Here is a 17,712-nt window from a genome sequence, read left to right on the forward strand (position 1 = left end):
CCCATATCAAGCTGTGTTTTTACAAACAGTATAGGAGGGCCTTGTTGTAGGTTAAATTCCCAAGAAGTAATCATTTTGAGATGGAATGGGGGTGAGATGGAATGGGGGTGCATGGAGTATATCAGGGATCAACTACTGTGAAAGGAAGGGGAAGAAGATACAGGACTGGGCCGAGAAAGAGATGAAACTTGTATGCAAGAGGGAGAGAGTCCCAGCCAGGCCAGTGGAGGGGGCTGTGGAGGTGATATTGACCTTGGCATTGTTTTGGGTCACCCTTGCTCTGTGGAAGGATATGGAATGCCCAAGGAAGGGCTGCCCACTCTCTGTCTGCAGCTGAGGACGTGATCGCGTCTGCTGACCTGAAGACCCTCTACTGATCATACTCCTTATCAGTTCATCCTTGAAGCAGAATCTGGGTGACACATTTCTTTGTCTATATAGGTCATCTTATTTCATGAATATCAGGGATTTTCTGCAGTTTTATCCTTAAAGTATTTGTATTGCCCAGAAAATATATCACCTTTAATCAGCAAAGTCTTGCATAAGAATTACTGTTCACATTTTTTTAGACTTAGAGTTGACAAAGGCCATTTTAATGTCCTTATTGTGTTTGAGGGCTTTTAGTATTATGTAAGCTCTCTTCTATCTATAGCCACAGCATACGATTTTTTAAAAAAATTCACAGCCGATTGTGACCCTTCATAGAAAGGTAAGGCTTTTTTAATAGTATATAAACATTTATGACCAAATGTTTCTTTTTTGAACTTTTAGTTTTACAATGATTTCAAACTTACAGAAACATTCCAAGAATAGGACAAAGAACTCTCATATGTTCTTCACTTCTATTCCCCTAGTATTAACATTTATTACAATTGTCTTATCATATTCCCTCTCTTTTCTCTATCCCTTTACTCTCACACCTTATTTTGAAGATTTTTTTTTTTTGACTTGACAGTAAAAGTTGCAACATGATGCTCTAGTAATCCCTTAGTAATTCAGAAAGTATTTCCTAAAAGCAAGGACATTCTCCCACATAACCTTCATGTAACCATCAAAATAGGAAATTCATATTGATATAATATTACCGTCTAACCCTTGGATCTCATTTGTAATTCATTAGTCACCCAGCGATGTTCTTTATAGGTGCGGCATCCAGGACCATGTCTTGTATCTATCATCCTGTGCTTTGGTCTCCTTCAACTGGAACTCTTCCTAAGTCTTTCTTTGTCTTTTATCTTTGAAGAATACCACCAAATTCTGCTTCTCTATTCATGACCTAGAGCCAGACATCCTGGAATGTGAAGTCAAGTGGGCCTTAGAAAGCATCACTACGAACAAAGCTAGTGGAGGTGATAGAATTCCAGTTGAGCTATTCCAAATCCTGAAAGATGATGCTGTGAAAGTGCTGCACTCAATATGCCAGCAAATTTGAAAAACTCAGCAGTGGCCACAGCACTGGAAAAGGTCAGTTTTCATTCCAATCCCAAAGAAAGGCAATGCCAAAGAATGCTCAAACTACCGCCCAATTGCACTCATCTCACACACTAGTAAAGTAATGCTCAAAATTCTCCAAGCCAGACTTCAGCAATATATGAACCGTGAACTTCCTGATGTTCAAGCTGGTTTTAGAAAAGGCAGAGGAACCAGAGATCAAATTGCCAACATCTGCTGGATCATGGAAAAAGCAAGAGAGTTCCAGAAAAACATCTATTTCTGCTTTATTGACTATGCCAAAGCCTTTGACTGTGTGGATCACAATCAATTGTGGAAAATTCTGAAAGAGATGGGAATACCAGACCACCTGAAAAAAGAAACTCCTTGGAAGAAAAGTTATGACCAACCTAGATGGCATATTGAAAAGCAGAGACATTACTTTGCCAACAAAGGTCCGTCTAGTCAAGGCTATGGTTTTTCCAGTGGTCATGTATGGATGTGAGAGTTGGACTGTGAAGAAGGCTGAGCACCGAAGAATTGATGCTTTTGCACTGTGGTGTTGGAGAAGACTCTTGAGAGTCCCTTGGACTGCAAGGAGATCCAACCAGTCCATTCTGAAGGAGATCAGCCCTGGGTGTTCTTTGGAAGGAGTGATGCTGAAGCTGAAGCTCCAGTACTTTGGCCACCTCATGTGAAGAGTTGACTCATTGGAAAAGACTCTGATGCTGGGAGGTATTGGGGGCAGGAGGAGAAGAGGACGACAGAGGATGAGATGGCTGGATGGCATCACCGACTTGATGGAAATGAGTTTGAGTGAACTCTGGGAGTTGGTGATGAACAGGGAGGCCTGGCGTGCTGCGATTCATGGGGTCGCAAAGAGTCGGACATGTCTGAGCGACTGAACTGAACTGAACTGAACACATACCTATATGTACTTTTTCCAGATTCTTTTACATTATGGGGTTATTATAGAATGTGGAGTCTAGTTCCCTGTGCAATACAGTAAGTCCTTATTTTTTTTTAATTTTTAAAATTATTATTCTAAAGTATGAATGACAGGGTTTTAGTGCTTAGCTTGCCGTTGTGGATGATAATGATAGCAGTGGGATTTGCGCTAGTGGTTTCTGATATAAAAGATAGTTTCTGAATAAGAAACCATCTATATTGCAGAGGCAGATCTTTCTTTGGTTTCTTTTGGATTTATTTCTTGTCAGCTCAATAAGAAGCAGCTATTAGGAAAAATGTTTGAGCCTTGTTTATTGGTTTGCAATAATGAGAACAGTTACTGAGTCCTAATAATTTTGTGCTTTTATTTTCAAGTAAGAAAGCATTCTTGTTTTGTAATGATACCAAGGGAAGGTAGTTTAAAAGCTAGTTTTAAAGGATCTGGAGCTTTGAGAGGTTATAATTTAGAGTGGAGGCATGGTGGTCAGAGGAAATGAGCCAAAGTTAAAAGCCTTTTCTGTGCCATTGCATCTGTAACCATCCTCAAAGTACTGTGCACTTTATGTCACAAAAAAGCCTCAGATCCTGTGGGTAAATGTTATCTGTAGGAACCTCATCTCTTGTAAAAACAGTTCTTTTATTCTTACAGTGTTTGACCAAAAATACAAATAATAGTGTTTTCTTTTTGCAGGGCAATATATGGATATAGGGATTCTTCTAGTTTTGAATAGGTATGTTGTAATATAAAAAGAAAAATCAAAATTAAAATTAATAGATGGTAAGACAGAAACTGAAGGTGTTCTCTTGGTTAAATCTTTTTCTTTTTGTCTCTTTTGTGAAGCAAGGATACTAGTTTTTATTTTTCTTGAGACTGTTTTTATGCCTGATTTTCTTTTGGAGGATAAAATATAATTACTTGTCAGCTAAAAGTTGGTGGGATCGATGTTTTTGCAAGTGGCTTTAGAGGTAGGTCTTGGTTGTGTTTAACCTGTAAGGAACATAGGGAGCATGCAGGATGCGGGCATGTTGATGGACAGTCAGTATGATTGTAGAGGAAAGATAAGTGAGTGAAGGCTCAGTTCATTCTTTTACTTTAAACATATTTGCATTTTCTTATGAGTCTCCATTCTCCTGACCTCATCTAGTGTAATTTTACTTGCTTCTTATCCCAGTCCCTTCTTTTTGTTTCTGCCTTTCTCTCTGATACAGAGTCATTCACACACATATAACATACCTTCATGCTTGAATCTAAATAATTGACATGCATAAAAATATTCCCAAATGAAGGTCACATAAGACCTGTGTGTTTTTGTGTAGATGTGTGTACACACACACATATTATTTTTAAGTAGTTAATCACTCTGAGTACTTGGTTTATTATAAATATCCAGCTCAGTTTATTAAGTAAATAAATAAGAGCCTAAAATCAGAAGTTATTTTTAAGAACTGGAACAAATTGGTCAAAGGAAAGGACAGTCTCGTGGAGATGTCATTCACGCCACAAAGATTTATTTGTTGTAGAGGTGATTACTTCCAGTCACTTAGTAATTGTGTGCAAAAATTGTTAGGTTATCTTCTCCTTTACCTCATCTTTCTGAATGATATTTTACTTGTGATTGGTAGGGAGTGATTAACTGGACCAGACAAATAGTTCCCTGGGAAAGGTAAACCTTGCCTTGGGTGAAGACATGATATGGGACCATGTATTTGTACTTTTCCCTGGCAGTTCAGAGGGTAAAAGGTCTGCCTTCAGTGCAGGACACCCTGGTTCGATACCTGGGTTAGGAAGATCCCCTGGAGAAGGGGATGGAAACCTACTCGAGTATTCTTGTCTAGAGAAATCTTGGATAGACCGTGGGGTTGCAAAGAGTTGGACATGACTGAGCAACTGACACACTGCTGTGAATAAACTCTTCTTATTGCAGCCCATTTCCTGTCTTGTGACAGCTGAGTAACTCAGAGTAGAGTCAAATGACTTGCATGATAGGAACCATAACAAAGCACTTAGGACATCAGCCTTTAAAAACAGCAACGAAAGATCAAACATTCTCTAGTTACAATCTTAACATTTTACAGTTTGGAGTGGTTTGCTACTCCTGTCAATGAAAATGCCTACGTGGCATCTTTTTGGTTGCCAAAAAGGGTCCTCTGTGGTTGAGGACCCTGGTGGGCGGGGGATAGTGCTCTGTGTCTTGTTGGGGGTTTGGGAACTGCTTTTCTAATGTGCCCTGAATGTCAAGAACGGGGCTCTTTCTCCTGCTATTTTCCTCATCAGCATCTTCCTCTCCTAGAGGCAATTGATTTAGTTTAAAGAGTATAAGCAGTAGAAATCCAAGATTTGGTTACAGTTTACACTGGGACACCACCCACTCAGTTCTCTTCCTCCCCTTTCAGGTCTCTGCTCAAGGTCATTTTGTCACTGAGGACTTCCTCCGCCACCAGAAACCCAACCTTCCGCCTCTCCTGCCTGATTTTTCCATTAGTGCTTCATTCACGTTGAGTCATGACTGATTTCAGCTCTCTGTGGATCTTCCTTTGAGCCTGATGATTTAAGAATTTCCATAGCTCTGGGCCAAATGGAGCTATGATCCGCTGAGACAAAACATTGTTCCTTTAGCTCTTCCTGGTTGGGCAGTCATATTAGTTCAGATTGCTTATCTATGATACAAAATCCTTCCAATCTCTCCATTTCTTCTAAAAAAAAAAAGGAAAGGAGTTGAGGGGATAGTGCTGATCGAGTGCTACTGGGCCGAGTAGGAGCCCCTCAAAGTGCTGTGGGAGTTCACAGGCGAAGAGCGTGCCTTATAGCAGGGACCAACCTTGACAATGTGCTCAAGGCCAGAGATGCACAGCTGATTTAGTAGGGGAGCTATATTTAAATAACTAATTAAAATAAAGTGCTTAATGGAGATATAAATAAGGTACATGAGAGGATAGATGAGGCGGTGATGCTTAAATCTAACTGGGCAGGCTGGGAGGATTTCCTTGAGAAGATGACACATTGAAAATTCATGAATTTGAACATGTGGTAGTAGAAGCGGGGAGGACTTCAGGAGGGTTAGACTGAGGTCAAGACACATGAAAAAAGAGAAAAAAAACTTGGTGCAAATTTTACTTTGCCTGTTGCTGAGGGCTTTTGGATAAAGGGATTTCAAGGTGGGATTTTGATGTTTTTGTCTTTCACTTTTAGCCCTTCTGTGGGGTTCTGGACTGAACAATGACTTGTTTCCCCACCAGCAGGGAAATGAAGTGCTGCTTCCTAGCTGGATGAATGCTTGGTAACCTTCCATGTCTGGCTTTTCCAGTGAAGGATTTGAAGGCTAAACTGTGTTTTCTGTTCCAGGGAGCCTCAGTCACACTTACCTCCCCAGTTGTAGGTGGAGAATTGGAGCAGAGAGGAGACGAAGGCCAGATCAGATTTTTTAAAAAATTACACAAAGTGATCAGGCAGAGTAGTCATAGAGGTCCAGATTCAGCCCAGGCATGCATGTGCACCTCTTCAACACCAGAAATGGGAAGAGTAGAGGAAGAGGGAACCTGAGTTCCTGTCTTGAAGGAACAGTAAGTCCACCCAGAAGGCTTAAAGTGTGACTCAGTGTGGCAGCTGTGATTTTTCCCCAGGAAGGAGCTGCTGAAGTGTTAGGCAGAGAGGATGGAACTTGTTCTTAACTCTCTACTCCACATGTACATGGCAGGGAACCCTAGAGGGGCAGAAGGGTTCCTTGTCCCTCCAATCCTCATGGAGCTTAACGACAATCATTTCCCAGAGGTTTCTTGTCCTAGAACCTATTAAGTTAATGGCTGTGGAGTAGACTGAAGTTGAGTTGGCTTGTGATAACTCTGTGCCCTTGACTTTAGAACATATTCTTTACAGAAGTATGCTCAGTTACTCGGGCCTGTGGAGCTACATTTGTAGTTACCATTGACCAGAGGAGCCCAGTGAGTCCTTTATAACATGAAAGAAAGTGAAAGTGAAAGTCGCTCAGTCACATTTGACTCTTTGGAACCCCATGGAACATCACCTGCCAGGATCCTCTGTCCGTAGAATTCTCCAGGCAAGAATGCAGGAGTGGGTAGCTGTTCCCTTCTCCAGGCGATATTCCCAACCCAGGGATTGAAACCAGGTCTCCTGCACTGCAGGCAAGAGAGAGAGAGAGCGAGAGCAAGAGAAAGAGAATGACTCAGGTTCAAAAGAGTTGTTCACATGTGTTCAAAGACAATATTTAACCACCCAAATCAACTAGCTACAACAGCTTGTACAGTGTTTCAGTACTGGCTGACTGTGACACAAGCATCTGGGTGAAAATATGCTTCTCTTATTGGCTTGTATCTGAACAAGGAGCTCAGATTTGTTCTCTGTTTCTGGCACTATTGAAAGTGGTTAGCAGGGAGAGCAGTTGATGACTTTCTCTTAGAATCACTCTCAGATACTTAAAAGAAACAGTTTCTTGTACTTTTTTGTAAAGAGATCTGAACTTAAGTTTGTTCTGAGGTTAGCAATTTACGCATGGTATTTTAAAAGATAGAATGATACAATCCCAGAGTATATCAGAGATAAGCCAGATGGCTTGTTTCTAGACTAGTGTTACTGGTGATTAAAGAGCTGATTTTTCTCTCACATACTCAAGAGCGTGGATGTATTTATTGTCAACATATTCAATAGCTAGACAAGTTAAATTGGTCCAGGAAAACCTAATTGGGTATTTTCCATCTTGCATAACTCTAGTGCTCCTATTTAAGATAGCCTGGGGAATAGCTGTTAGTGAAGGTATTGATTATAAGTCTGCTGCTTTTTAATACCTGTGCATTAGCTCCACTTACATTTCAAGGGGCTAAAATTTTAAACAAAAGTAAAAATCTAAGCAGTTTGAGCTAGTTCTGTCACTTGCACTTAGGTGAATAGTTTTGCTTTGATTACTTTCTGAGAGTTGCTGTCAGCCTGGGTGAAGAGGACCATATTACTGGATCACTCTTATTTTGACAAAAGATCATTATCTGGCTGGAACATGTCCTAGGAGCCAATAAATATATAATAGGCTATTTCAGATTCTTTGAAGATAATAAGCATAATCTCATTTTGACTATAGACTGTGTTTCTTAATAAATGTTTAAAAACTCTCCTGGCAGAGCCTTGATATGACAACTGATAAATATACCACTGGATAAATGATAACAAAAAAAAAAACCACACGAATTACAGTTGATGTGCCTTCAAATTATTTAGGTGCAGTAATAAAAAACCATTTTTTTCTTGACAAATATATTAGCCATGAGTGAATTCTTTCATGTTACTTCATGTTGAGAAATATACGCAGAAGTTTTTGCTGGGGAGTTACTTTTACTGACTGCTGGTAATTCACTTTTGATTTTTATTCAGGTAGTTTGTAATGATAAATTATTTATATAAAACAGTTGCTCCTTGAAATATATGTGAATTTTATTTTTTGCTTAAACTTACTGTGTATTTATGAATCTTGTTGTTAATGTTAGGAAAAAATCTAATCAAGATCCTGGCTTAGAAAGTTGCTCATGATTGCTCTTTCATCTAAAAATTCAACCTGAACTGACTTATTACTTGTCTTAATCTTAAAATGAGTTCCTGTTTATTTGATGAGCAGAGAGTTTGCAATTACCTGTTAAATAATTTTGTTATTTAGAGTTTGATATGTGCCATTTTGATGTGTCTGGAGTTTTCTGTTCTTGAAGCTGAAAAGTGTTGCGATATATATTCATTAGTATCACCATTATTCAAGAAAGTGACTGCACTTTATTTGCTGTTCAGCATGGTGGGCTGCAGTCCATAGGGTCCCTGAGGGCTGGACGCTACTGAGCGACTTCACTTTCACTTTTCACTTTCATGCATTGGAGAAGGAAATGGCAACCCACTCCAGTGTTCTTGCCTGGAGAATCCCAGGGATGGGGGAGCCTAGTGGGCTGCCGTCTATGGGGTCGCATAGAGTTGGACATGACTGAAGCGACTTAGCAGCAGCAGCAGCATGGTGTCTTACCACTATATTCATATGATTAGGGAATTGCTTTTTGGCTCATGAGGCATCAATAGGGTATTTCTGAGGTGCAGTAATCTAACATGAGATTGTCTTAAAGTGCAGTATATGCAATTCTTATTTCACCATGTAAGCATTATGGCCTATCTTGCAATTAAAAAAAAAATGACTTGTATTTAAATACCTGTAATAATGATATTTCTGAAAAAATGGATATATAATTACATAGTCTCATTACATATAATTTATATACTCTCCTTACATAAGTTCTTTGACTAGAATATAAATTTGCCTTTACTTATCAGTTTACAAGGGAAACTGACATTGTACATGGTCTTTCTTATCTCTGATACGACTTCTTTACTGTAAGGTTTATGAGATACTTTATTTTTAATTTCAGTTTTCTCTGACTATGTACAGATGTCACATATCTTGTTCTTCAGTTAATAAACAGCTTGTATTCTACTATCTCATTAGCCTTTTAGTAAATGGGATTCAAAATGGTGTCATTAGCCTTTTGATAAATATCATTTCAATTAGATATGCATAAATATAGAAAGATTTACTGTGTAACAAATGCAGTAATTACAATGTGTTCTGTACTATTTTGTATTTTTATGGAACTGTGTACCTATTTCTCATGGACAATAATTACACCATTAAGAGTCTACACTAACCTGTTTTCTGTGTAAAGATCACAAGTCTATTGAGTATGTAGCTTGAATTAGTTTGATTTTGCCTTTATCATAATACTGAAGAAATTGATATTGTAACTTCTCATGTGCCAAGAAGTAAAGAACTCAGGTTTAGTAATTTTTTTTTGGCTGATTCAGAAAAGTAATTTGTTGCTTGCAGGATTTTTGTAAATAGAAATGTTTTAATGTAACTTGCTGCTAAGTCACTTGAGTTGTGTCTGACTCTGTGCGACCCCATAGACGGCAGCCCACCAGGCTCCGCCATCCCTGGGATTCTCCAGGCAAGAACACTGGAGTAGGTTGCCATTTCCTTCTCTAATGCATGAAGTGAAAAGTGAAAGAAGTCGCTCCGTCGTGTCCAACTCTTTGCGACCCCATGGACTGCAGCCTACCAGGCTCCTCCATCCATGGGATTTTCCAGGCAAGAGTACTGGAGTGGGTGGCCATTGCCTTCTCCATAATGTAACTTAATATTATAAAAATTCTTCAGTTCAATATTTCAGCTGGTTGTTAAAATCATTACGATATTACAGAAGTATTGGTTAAGAAAGGAACTCTTGTGATAGAAAGATTTGACTTTGAATCTCAGATTTGCCAGTTAAAGTGATCATAATGCCCTTGGGTGATTATAATAACAATACCTGCCTCCTAGGATTGATTGAAGACATAAATGAGATAATAAGAGTTAGTAAGTACTAAAAAATGTAGATGATTTTTATAATCATAATTGTCAGAGTCATGGATGTTTTTGTCCTAAACATATTTAATTTTGCTGGAAATTTTATCAATCTTTGTGTATATGACAATTACAAAATATTGATTAATGGATGAGTATACCAAACTAAACTATTTTTCTGGACACCCTGAAGGACTGAAAAACATTACATAGTTGATATTTAGTAAAATTGAATTGAATTTGCATAACTTCAACTGGTACAAGATGACTGTTGTGCAGTTTTGCTTATTTGCTGATACATAATTGTTTTGTAATTGTTATATATTCTGTGTCAAACTAGATTGTAAACAAAAATTGATTAGAAATTTTTTTTCACCTTCCTCTCATCTAAAAGTATGAAAAAAAATTTTTTCCTCAACCACCAAATATATTCAGTAAATGTTTATTGGATTTTAGCCAGATATACTTTTGATGGATGTTTCCTATTCCCCTTGATGCTAAAAGAAAAATGGATAAATAAGATAATGAACTGTTTGTAAAAGAATGACAAAATCAATTATCATGTAATCATGCTATACATACTATTACACTGTTAAGACATGTTTATATAGGTGGACACGTAATGGTATAGCCATAGAAAAAGTTGTGAGGATCTATAGTCAGTTGTTTATGAATTTACTTCTAGACAAGGGAATGGAAGAGTGTAGGTGCTAGTGCTGGTGCTAATTTGTTTCAGTCATCTCCAACTCTTTGTGACTTATGGACCGTAGCCTGCCAGGCTCCTCTGTCATGGGATTTTCCAAGCAAGAATACTGGGGTGGGTTGCCATGCCCTGCTCCAAGGGATCTTCCCAACCCAGGGATTGAACCCGAGTCTCTTACATCTCCTGCATTGGCAGGTGGGTTCTTTACCACTAGCACCACTGGAAGAATGTAGAGTATATACCAAATAGTGTGTTGTGATTACAAGCAACCTAAAATGAAAGATTATTTAAGCATAGAAACCTGGGGGGTTTGTTGGATAAAGTGTGAGTACATCACAGAATTGGAAATAGAGTTGAATAAGTAAGCCTCAGGAAGTATGCCTTCCCTCGTGGCTCAGACGGTAAAGCGTCTGTCTACAATGTGGGAGACCTGGGTTCAATCCTTGGGCTGGGAAGATCCCCTGGAGAAGGAAATGGCAATCCATTCCAGGACTATTGCCTGGAAAATCCCATGGACAGAGGAGCCTGGTAGGCTACAGCCCATGGGGTCGCAAAGAGTCGGACACGACTGAGCGACTTCACTTACCCCTGGAGAAGGAAATGGCAACCCACTCCAGTACTCTTGCCTGGAGAATTCTATGGACAGAGGTGGGCTACAGTCCACGGGATTGCAAAGAGTAGGACATGACTGTGTGACTAACTTTTAGGAAGTATAGAAATAGAAACAACTCCAGAGTTATGTGACAGAAATTTGTGAGCAGCTGCTGTGGCTAGAGTGGCATTTGGGGACTTCCTGCAGTTGACAGCCCACTAGAATGACAGGAAATGGGGGTGGTGGCAGTTCTCTAAAGGAAATGGTGCTGGGCATGGAGGTCATCATGGTGGGGTGTTTTCCTTATTATTTTAGATAAATCTTTTTAAAAAGTAGCTCAAGATTTAATCTGTATACCATATGATTCACCCACTTGAAATTTATAATTCAGTAACTTAGTATGTGAATTTGTGCGTTCATTTACACAATCAATATTGTATTACCCATGAAAGAATCCCTACTACCCTCATCCATAATCAATACGCCACCCCCACCTCTGCCCTTAGAAACCAGTAATATACTGTCTATAGATTTTTCTATTCTGAACATTTTCAGTTCAGTTCAGTTGCTCAGTCGTGTTCGACTCTGCGACTCCATGGACTGCAGCATGCCAGGCCTCCCTTCCAACGTGAACTCCTGAAGTTTACTCAAACTCATGTCCATTGAGTCAGTGATGCCATCCAACCATCTGTCATCCCCTTCTCCTCCCGCCTTCAATCTTTCCCAACATTGGTCTCTTCAAATGAGTCAGTTCTTCGCATCAGGTAGCCGAAGTATTGGAGTTTCAGTTTAAGCATCAGTTCTTCCAATAAATATTCAGGACTGATCTCCTTTAGGATGGACTGGTTGGATCTCCTTGCAGTCCCAGGGATTCTCAAGAGTCTGCTCCAACACCACAGTTCAAAAGCATCAATTCTTCTGCACTCAGCTTTATTTATAGTCCAACTCTCACATCCATACATGACTACTGGAAAAACCATAGCCTTGACTTAGATGGACCTTTGTTGGCAAAGCAATGTCTCTGCTTTTTAATATGCTGTCTAGGTTGGTCATAACTTTTCTTCCAAGGAGTAAGAGTCTTTTGATTTCATGGCTGCAGTCACCATCTGCAGTGATGTTGGAGCGCCACCCCCCCGCCACCCCCCGCCAAATAAAGTCTGTCGCTGTTTCCACTGTTTCCCCATCCATTTGCCATGAAGTGATGGGCCCAGATGCCATGATCTTAGTCTTCTGAATGTTGAGCTTTAAGCCAACTTTTTCATTCTCCTCCTTCACTTTCATCAAGAGGCTCTTTAGTTCTTCTTCGCTTTCTGCCATAAGGGTAGTGTCATCTGCATATCTGAGGTTATTGACATTTCTCCCGGCAATCTTGATTCCAGTTTGTGCTTCATCCAGCCCAGCATTTCTCACAATGTACTCTGCATATAAGTTAAATAAGCAGGGTGACAATCTACAGCCTTGACATACTCCTTTCCCAATTTGGACCAGTCTGTTGTTCCATGTCCAGTTCTAACTGTTGCTTCCTGACCTGCATATAGGTTTCTCAAGAGGCAGGTCAGGTGGTCTGGTATTCCCATCTCTTTCAGAATTTTCCACAGTTTGTTGTGATTCACATAGTCCCAACATTTTATATCAATAGAATTAAAGCAACATATTGTCCTTTGTGATTCACTTCCTTTGCTTATCATAATGTTTTCAAGGTTCATTAGGTTGTAGCATGTGTCAATACTTCTATTTACGGCTGAATAATATTCCATCATATGGATAATTCCACATCCTGTTTATCTACTCATCAGTTGATAGACATTTGAACTGTTTCCACCTTGTGATTCTTATGAAAAACATTGCTGTAAACATTTGTGTAGAAGTTTTTGTTTGAATACTTATTTTCAGTTGACTTGTGTCTATTACTAGGAGTGAAATTACTAGATCATATGATAATTCTTACATTTTCGCTTTTGAGGAACTGCTGTTTTTCAAATTGCACCCTTATTACCATGAAGGAGGGAGATTCAAATTTCTCCAAGTTCTAACATGTTAAATGTCTTGGTGTAGAACTATCCTAGAGGGTGTGATGTGCCATCTCATTGTTATTTTGATTTGCATTGCTTTGATTACTAATGATGTTTGTATTTTTTTATTTGCTTATTGGCTGTGTGTGTGGGTGTGTGTGTAGGACACGCTCAGTCATGTCCAACTCTTTGCGACCCTATAGACTATACCCCTCCAAGCTCTTCTATCCATGGGATTTTTCAAGCAAGAATACCAGAGTGGGTTGTCATTTCCTTCTCCAGGGGATCTTCCTGACCGAGGAATGGAACCTGCATCTCTTGCATCTCCAGGTGGCTCAGTGGTTTTACTTGTCTTCCTAATCTTGTAGAAACAAAGATTAAATATCAAAAGGACCTTATAGTCCATCAGCTGTTGCTTTTGACCAAATTATAAATATGTCCACAGGTTTGCTAAGGTCTGGTTTTTTAGTTTGAATTGTATGTTGTTTTCTACCTACATCAGAATAAGCTGTTTGTTAGAAATGCACATTTCCAGGCTTAACCCCCAGTTTCATGCATAAGTCAGTTGAATACCAGGCCCAAAAGACAAAATTTTAAGCAAGTAGATGGAGAGCTACTTTTTTGGTGGTAGACATCTCACCATCTCACAAGGCCATTATTTTGTTGGATGTTCCTTCATTTGTTTCCTGGTAGCTTTTATCATTTGGCCTGTCTCGACTCTTTGCAGCAACACTCAACAATCCTGTTCCTTTGTGATGGTTGGCAAATATGGTCTTGTTGTTCATGAAGATAGGACATTAGTCTTGCAGTTTGACCCTGTAAGTTCTGCTGAGTTAATCATTGAGTTAAGAATGTCTTGCTCAGCACCACCTGAGTAGATGGGAGATAGAACCTCCTATGTATGACCTTTGTTATAAAAGAGGCAAAACTCTGATAGGAATTTTAAATGTTAACCAGAAATACTGAAGTCTTCTTAATAGATCATGACATTGTATTTGAATGTATCTGATGTAAAAGCTTCATAATTTCTTAGATAACAAAAGTCTAGTCTTGGTGATAATGGTAATTTTTTTGTTGTTCAGTTGCTTAGTCATGTCTGACTATTTTGTGAATCTGGGAACTGTAGCCCACCAGGCTCCTTTGTCCATGGCATGCCCAGGCTAGAATTCTGGAGTGGTTTGCCATTTCCTTCTCCAGGGGATCCCCTGACCCAGAGATCGAATCTGTGTCTCCTGCATTGGCAGTCGGATTCTTTACCACTGAGCCATCAGGGAAGTCCAGTGACAATTCTACCTGATTTCATGTAAAAAGTTTTCTGAATAGTGTGATAGCTTCAGCTAATATCAAGTGTAGCATCCAGTGTCTTAGCACAGGCAATAACCCCTACACTTTTTCTCACTTGAGTTGTCAAGCTGGGAGAGAATGTTGTTAAAGGGTCAGACTCATGTGTTCAGGCCCTATTAGCTTTTGATTTATGACCAAAGCCATCTCACTTACGTCCTTACTTTGTTTGACTCTCAGGATTGGACTGTCCTTTGGTTTTAATTTGAAGTGTATGAATGACATTCTTGCCTTTAATACTGTGAAAAAATGCAAGGAGCCTGATGATAAGTTGTGCATCAGATGAGTTATGATTGTTAGATATAAGGGCAATAATAATGTGGAGTTAGCATAGACTTGGTAAAGCTCATCTTGTGAAGTTGTTAAGTCCCGTCACTTTTTTCTAGTGTTGGATTTTTTTTTCCTCTGGGGAACTGGCTTCTTATCACCAAGTTTTAATGCTTTTATTTAGTCATTCCCGTAGAATGCATTTGTTTCCTTTCCATTTTTTTAACAAGTATCATTAGCCTCATTTAGGACCTTATCCACCAAAGAATGATCAATACTGGGAAAGGTTAAAAAGGTCAGATGTGAATTTATTACATGAATGTTCGTTTGATTTACATAGATGCATTATCAACTGGTTACCAATTTGCATTATTCAATATTCATTTATAGGCATTTATGATGCTGTCAAATTCTAGCGTGTGAGCAATTTTAAAAGATCTGCTTTGTGCTTAGTTAAAGGAGAAGGCAATGGCACCCCACTCCAGTACTCTTGTCTGGAGAATCCCATGGATGAAGGAGCCTGGAAGGCTGCAGTCCATGGGGTCGCTGAGGGCTGGACATGACTGAACAACTTCACTTTCACTTTTCACTTTCATGCATCAGAGAAGGAAATGGCAACCCTCTCCAGTGTTCTTGCCTGGAGAATCCCAGGGATGGGAGAACCTGGTGGGCTGCCGTCTATGGGTTCGCACAGAGTTGGACACGACTGAAGCGACTTAGCAGCAGCAGCAGCAAAGCTTTAAATAGTTTGAAGTAACTACGGTAAGGGTTTAGTTTTGTTCAGGAACAAGGTCTTTATTGAGACTTACATAGGAATAGTCAGAGCAAGCCAAGAATGAGAAAGAGGTATTAAGGTTTTTTTCCTCATGATTAAAAGAGCAGGGGACAAAAAAAAAAAAAGCATTTTGTAACTTCGATTTGATTCGAAGCAGTGTTTTTCAAAGTATAAGCCATTCTTGTGATATGTGAGTGCCTTTTACTTTAAAAATGGGTTCATTTGAATTTGATGTATTTTCCCAAGATCTCCATTCATGCTTAGGAGGTAAGTGATTGATGAGCTACTACTCAGCAGAGGAGAAATTAATTTGGCATAGAATAAGTGGAATCAGCTCTTAGCTTTCTTGGGGGCAGGGTAAGGATTTATTCTACCCTCATCACCTCATTCTTGAAGGCATTTTCCTTTAGTTCATAATCTTCACTAACCAGTTTGTCTCCTGGAGGAACATATAAGCATCTTGATGCTACTGCTGCTAAGTCGCTTCAGTCGTGTCCGACTCTGTGCGACCCCATAGACGGCAGCCCACCAGGCTTCCAGGCCTGTCCATTGCTGCATCTTGCTATGCTATGCTCACTCAGTCGTGTCCGAGTGCAAGAAGCCCCCAGGCCGTCCCTGGGATTCTCCAGGCAAGAACACTGGAGTGGGTTGCCATTTCCTTCTCCAACGCATGAAAGTGAAAAGAGAAAGTGAAGTCGCTCAGTCGTGTCCAACTCTTTGCGACCCCATGGACTGCAGCCTACCAGGCTCCTCCGTCCATGGGATTTTCCAGGCAATGCTTATAACCAAAGTTGTCAAGAAAAATGGACAAATATCAGTGTACTTTTTCATGTGGCCACATGTGGAACACCAAGGGACCAGGGAAGTGATCCTAACCTCGTTGTTCGTTGTTGGCCTTGCCTTATTTGACAGCGTTGAAAGCCAGTTTTCTCTCCTTTAGTATTTTCCTCAGTTTTAACAGTTTTACGACCTGGCATTTTCCAAGTATATTTATAAATGTCTCATCTAGTTCTCATAACACTGCTCCTGGGCAGGTGGTACAAACCTTTCTGCAGCATACCATACCCCCACCCTCCATCCAAATAACTTTTCTGACCATCTGATTTGTTTTTGCTTTTCATAGAAAATCTATTGTTTTCCTTTCCCTGATATATAATTTCAGTTACTATTAAGAAATGCTTATTTAACAACTGTTCTGTCAGCAGCTTTTGATCTCTTTTCCTCTGTAGTTAGTGGTTTTTTTTTTTTTTAATTTTTCCATTCATACCACTTTTAAGTGTTTTGGGGGAAGTCACTTAATTCTCCAAAATGAGAAACCTGTATACTTTTGTAGGCCCCTTCCCTCATTAAGTAACAAAACAGATGGAATCAACTCTTGATTTTTCACTTTTGTCCTGACTAGGTGTTCACCTTAAGTGTGTAGATATATGACCTTTTTGTGAAAATATTTTCGTGATCTCACCACATTTGAATAGGAAAATGAAAATGATTAGGAATTCTGACTGCTCATAATTATTGTTGATTTGTTTGTAGTCATGTAAAACTCATGTTTCTTGCCATCCTCACTCATACATCTTGGATAGACTTGTAGCGAAGAAGAGATACGTTACATACAGCTTCAGCTTCCTTATCTGTCTGCTACTCTGTCCCCACCCTCACCATTTTCTTTATGAAACAGAATTAGCTTGTATTAAAAAAAAAAACAAAAACAACCTTATCAGAAGAGATGATGATGTCAGTGATCATTTGAAAGCTGGTAGACGGTCTGTTTATGCCTTTATTCAATTTTAAAATAATAAACTGTATTTTTTAGAGCAGTTTTAGGTTTACAAAAAATTGATCAGGAGGAACAGAATTCCCATATACCTTTCATCAGTGCTCACTTTGCAGTTTCTCCTATTACTAACAACCTGAATTAGTGTGGAACATTTGTTGTAATTGGTGAGCAAATATTGATGCATTATTATCAACTGTATTTGCAAGTCATCATGGAAAGATTACTGGAAATCATGGAAAGTAATCATTCAGATAAAGGATGAGAAGTCCCTGGTGACCTTGGGGTGGCCTCACTACCCTTGGAGCCTTCTGGGAATAGAGATGACCTGAGAATCGGAGACATCTTTGGGAGCTCATGAAAAGAGGGAATAAAGGACATAAGAAGATTAGTTTTGATGATCTCAGAGATGATAAATTTGCCAAAAATGTGAATGCTGCTTAGGAGGAGGAAGGTTCTCAGTTTTCCTTCCTGTCCATGGCTGTGTACACCC

General features: G+C 39.4%; 1 protein-coding gene and 1 long non-coding RNA gene across 6 annotated transcripts in view; both read left to right on the forward strand.

Moving 5' to 3' along the window:
• LOC133246118 (uncharacterized) overlaps positions 1 to 7,638 on the forward strand; it is a 57,359-nt gene extending 49,721 nt beyond the window's left edge. The window contains exon 2 of the long non-coding RNA XR_009735915.1: positions 1,144 to 7,638. This is a non-coding gene — a long non-coding RNA (uncharacterized LOC133246118). The remainder of the gene's footprint in view (positions 1 to 1,143) is intronic.
• The window catches only part of IMMP2L (inner mitochondrial membrane peptidase subunit 2), a 963,981-nt gene that overhangs the window by 177,349 nt on the left and 768,920 nt on the right, over positions 1 to 17,712 (forward strand). The window lies entirely within an intron of this gene.

This window comes from Bos javanicus, chromosome 4 (genome assembly GCF_032452875.1).
Source record: "Bos javanicus breed banteng chromosome 4, ARS-OSU_banteng_1.0, whole genome shotgun sequence".
NCBI lineage: Eukaryota > Metazoa > Chordata > Mammalia > Artiodactyla > Bovidae > Bos > Bos javanicus.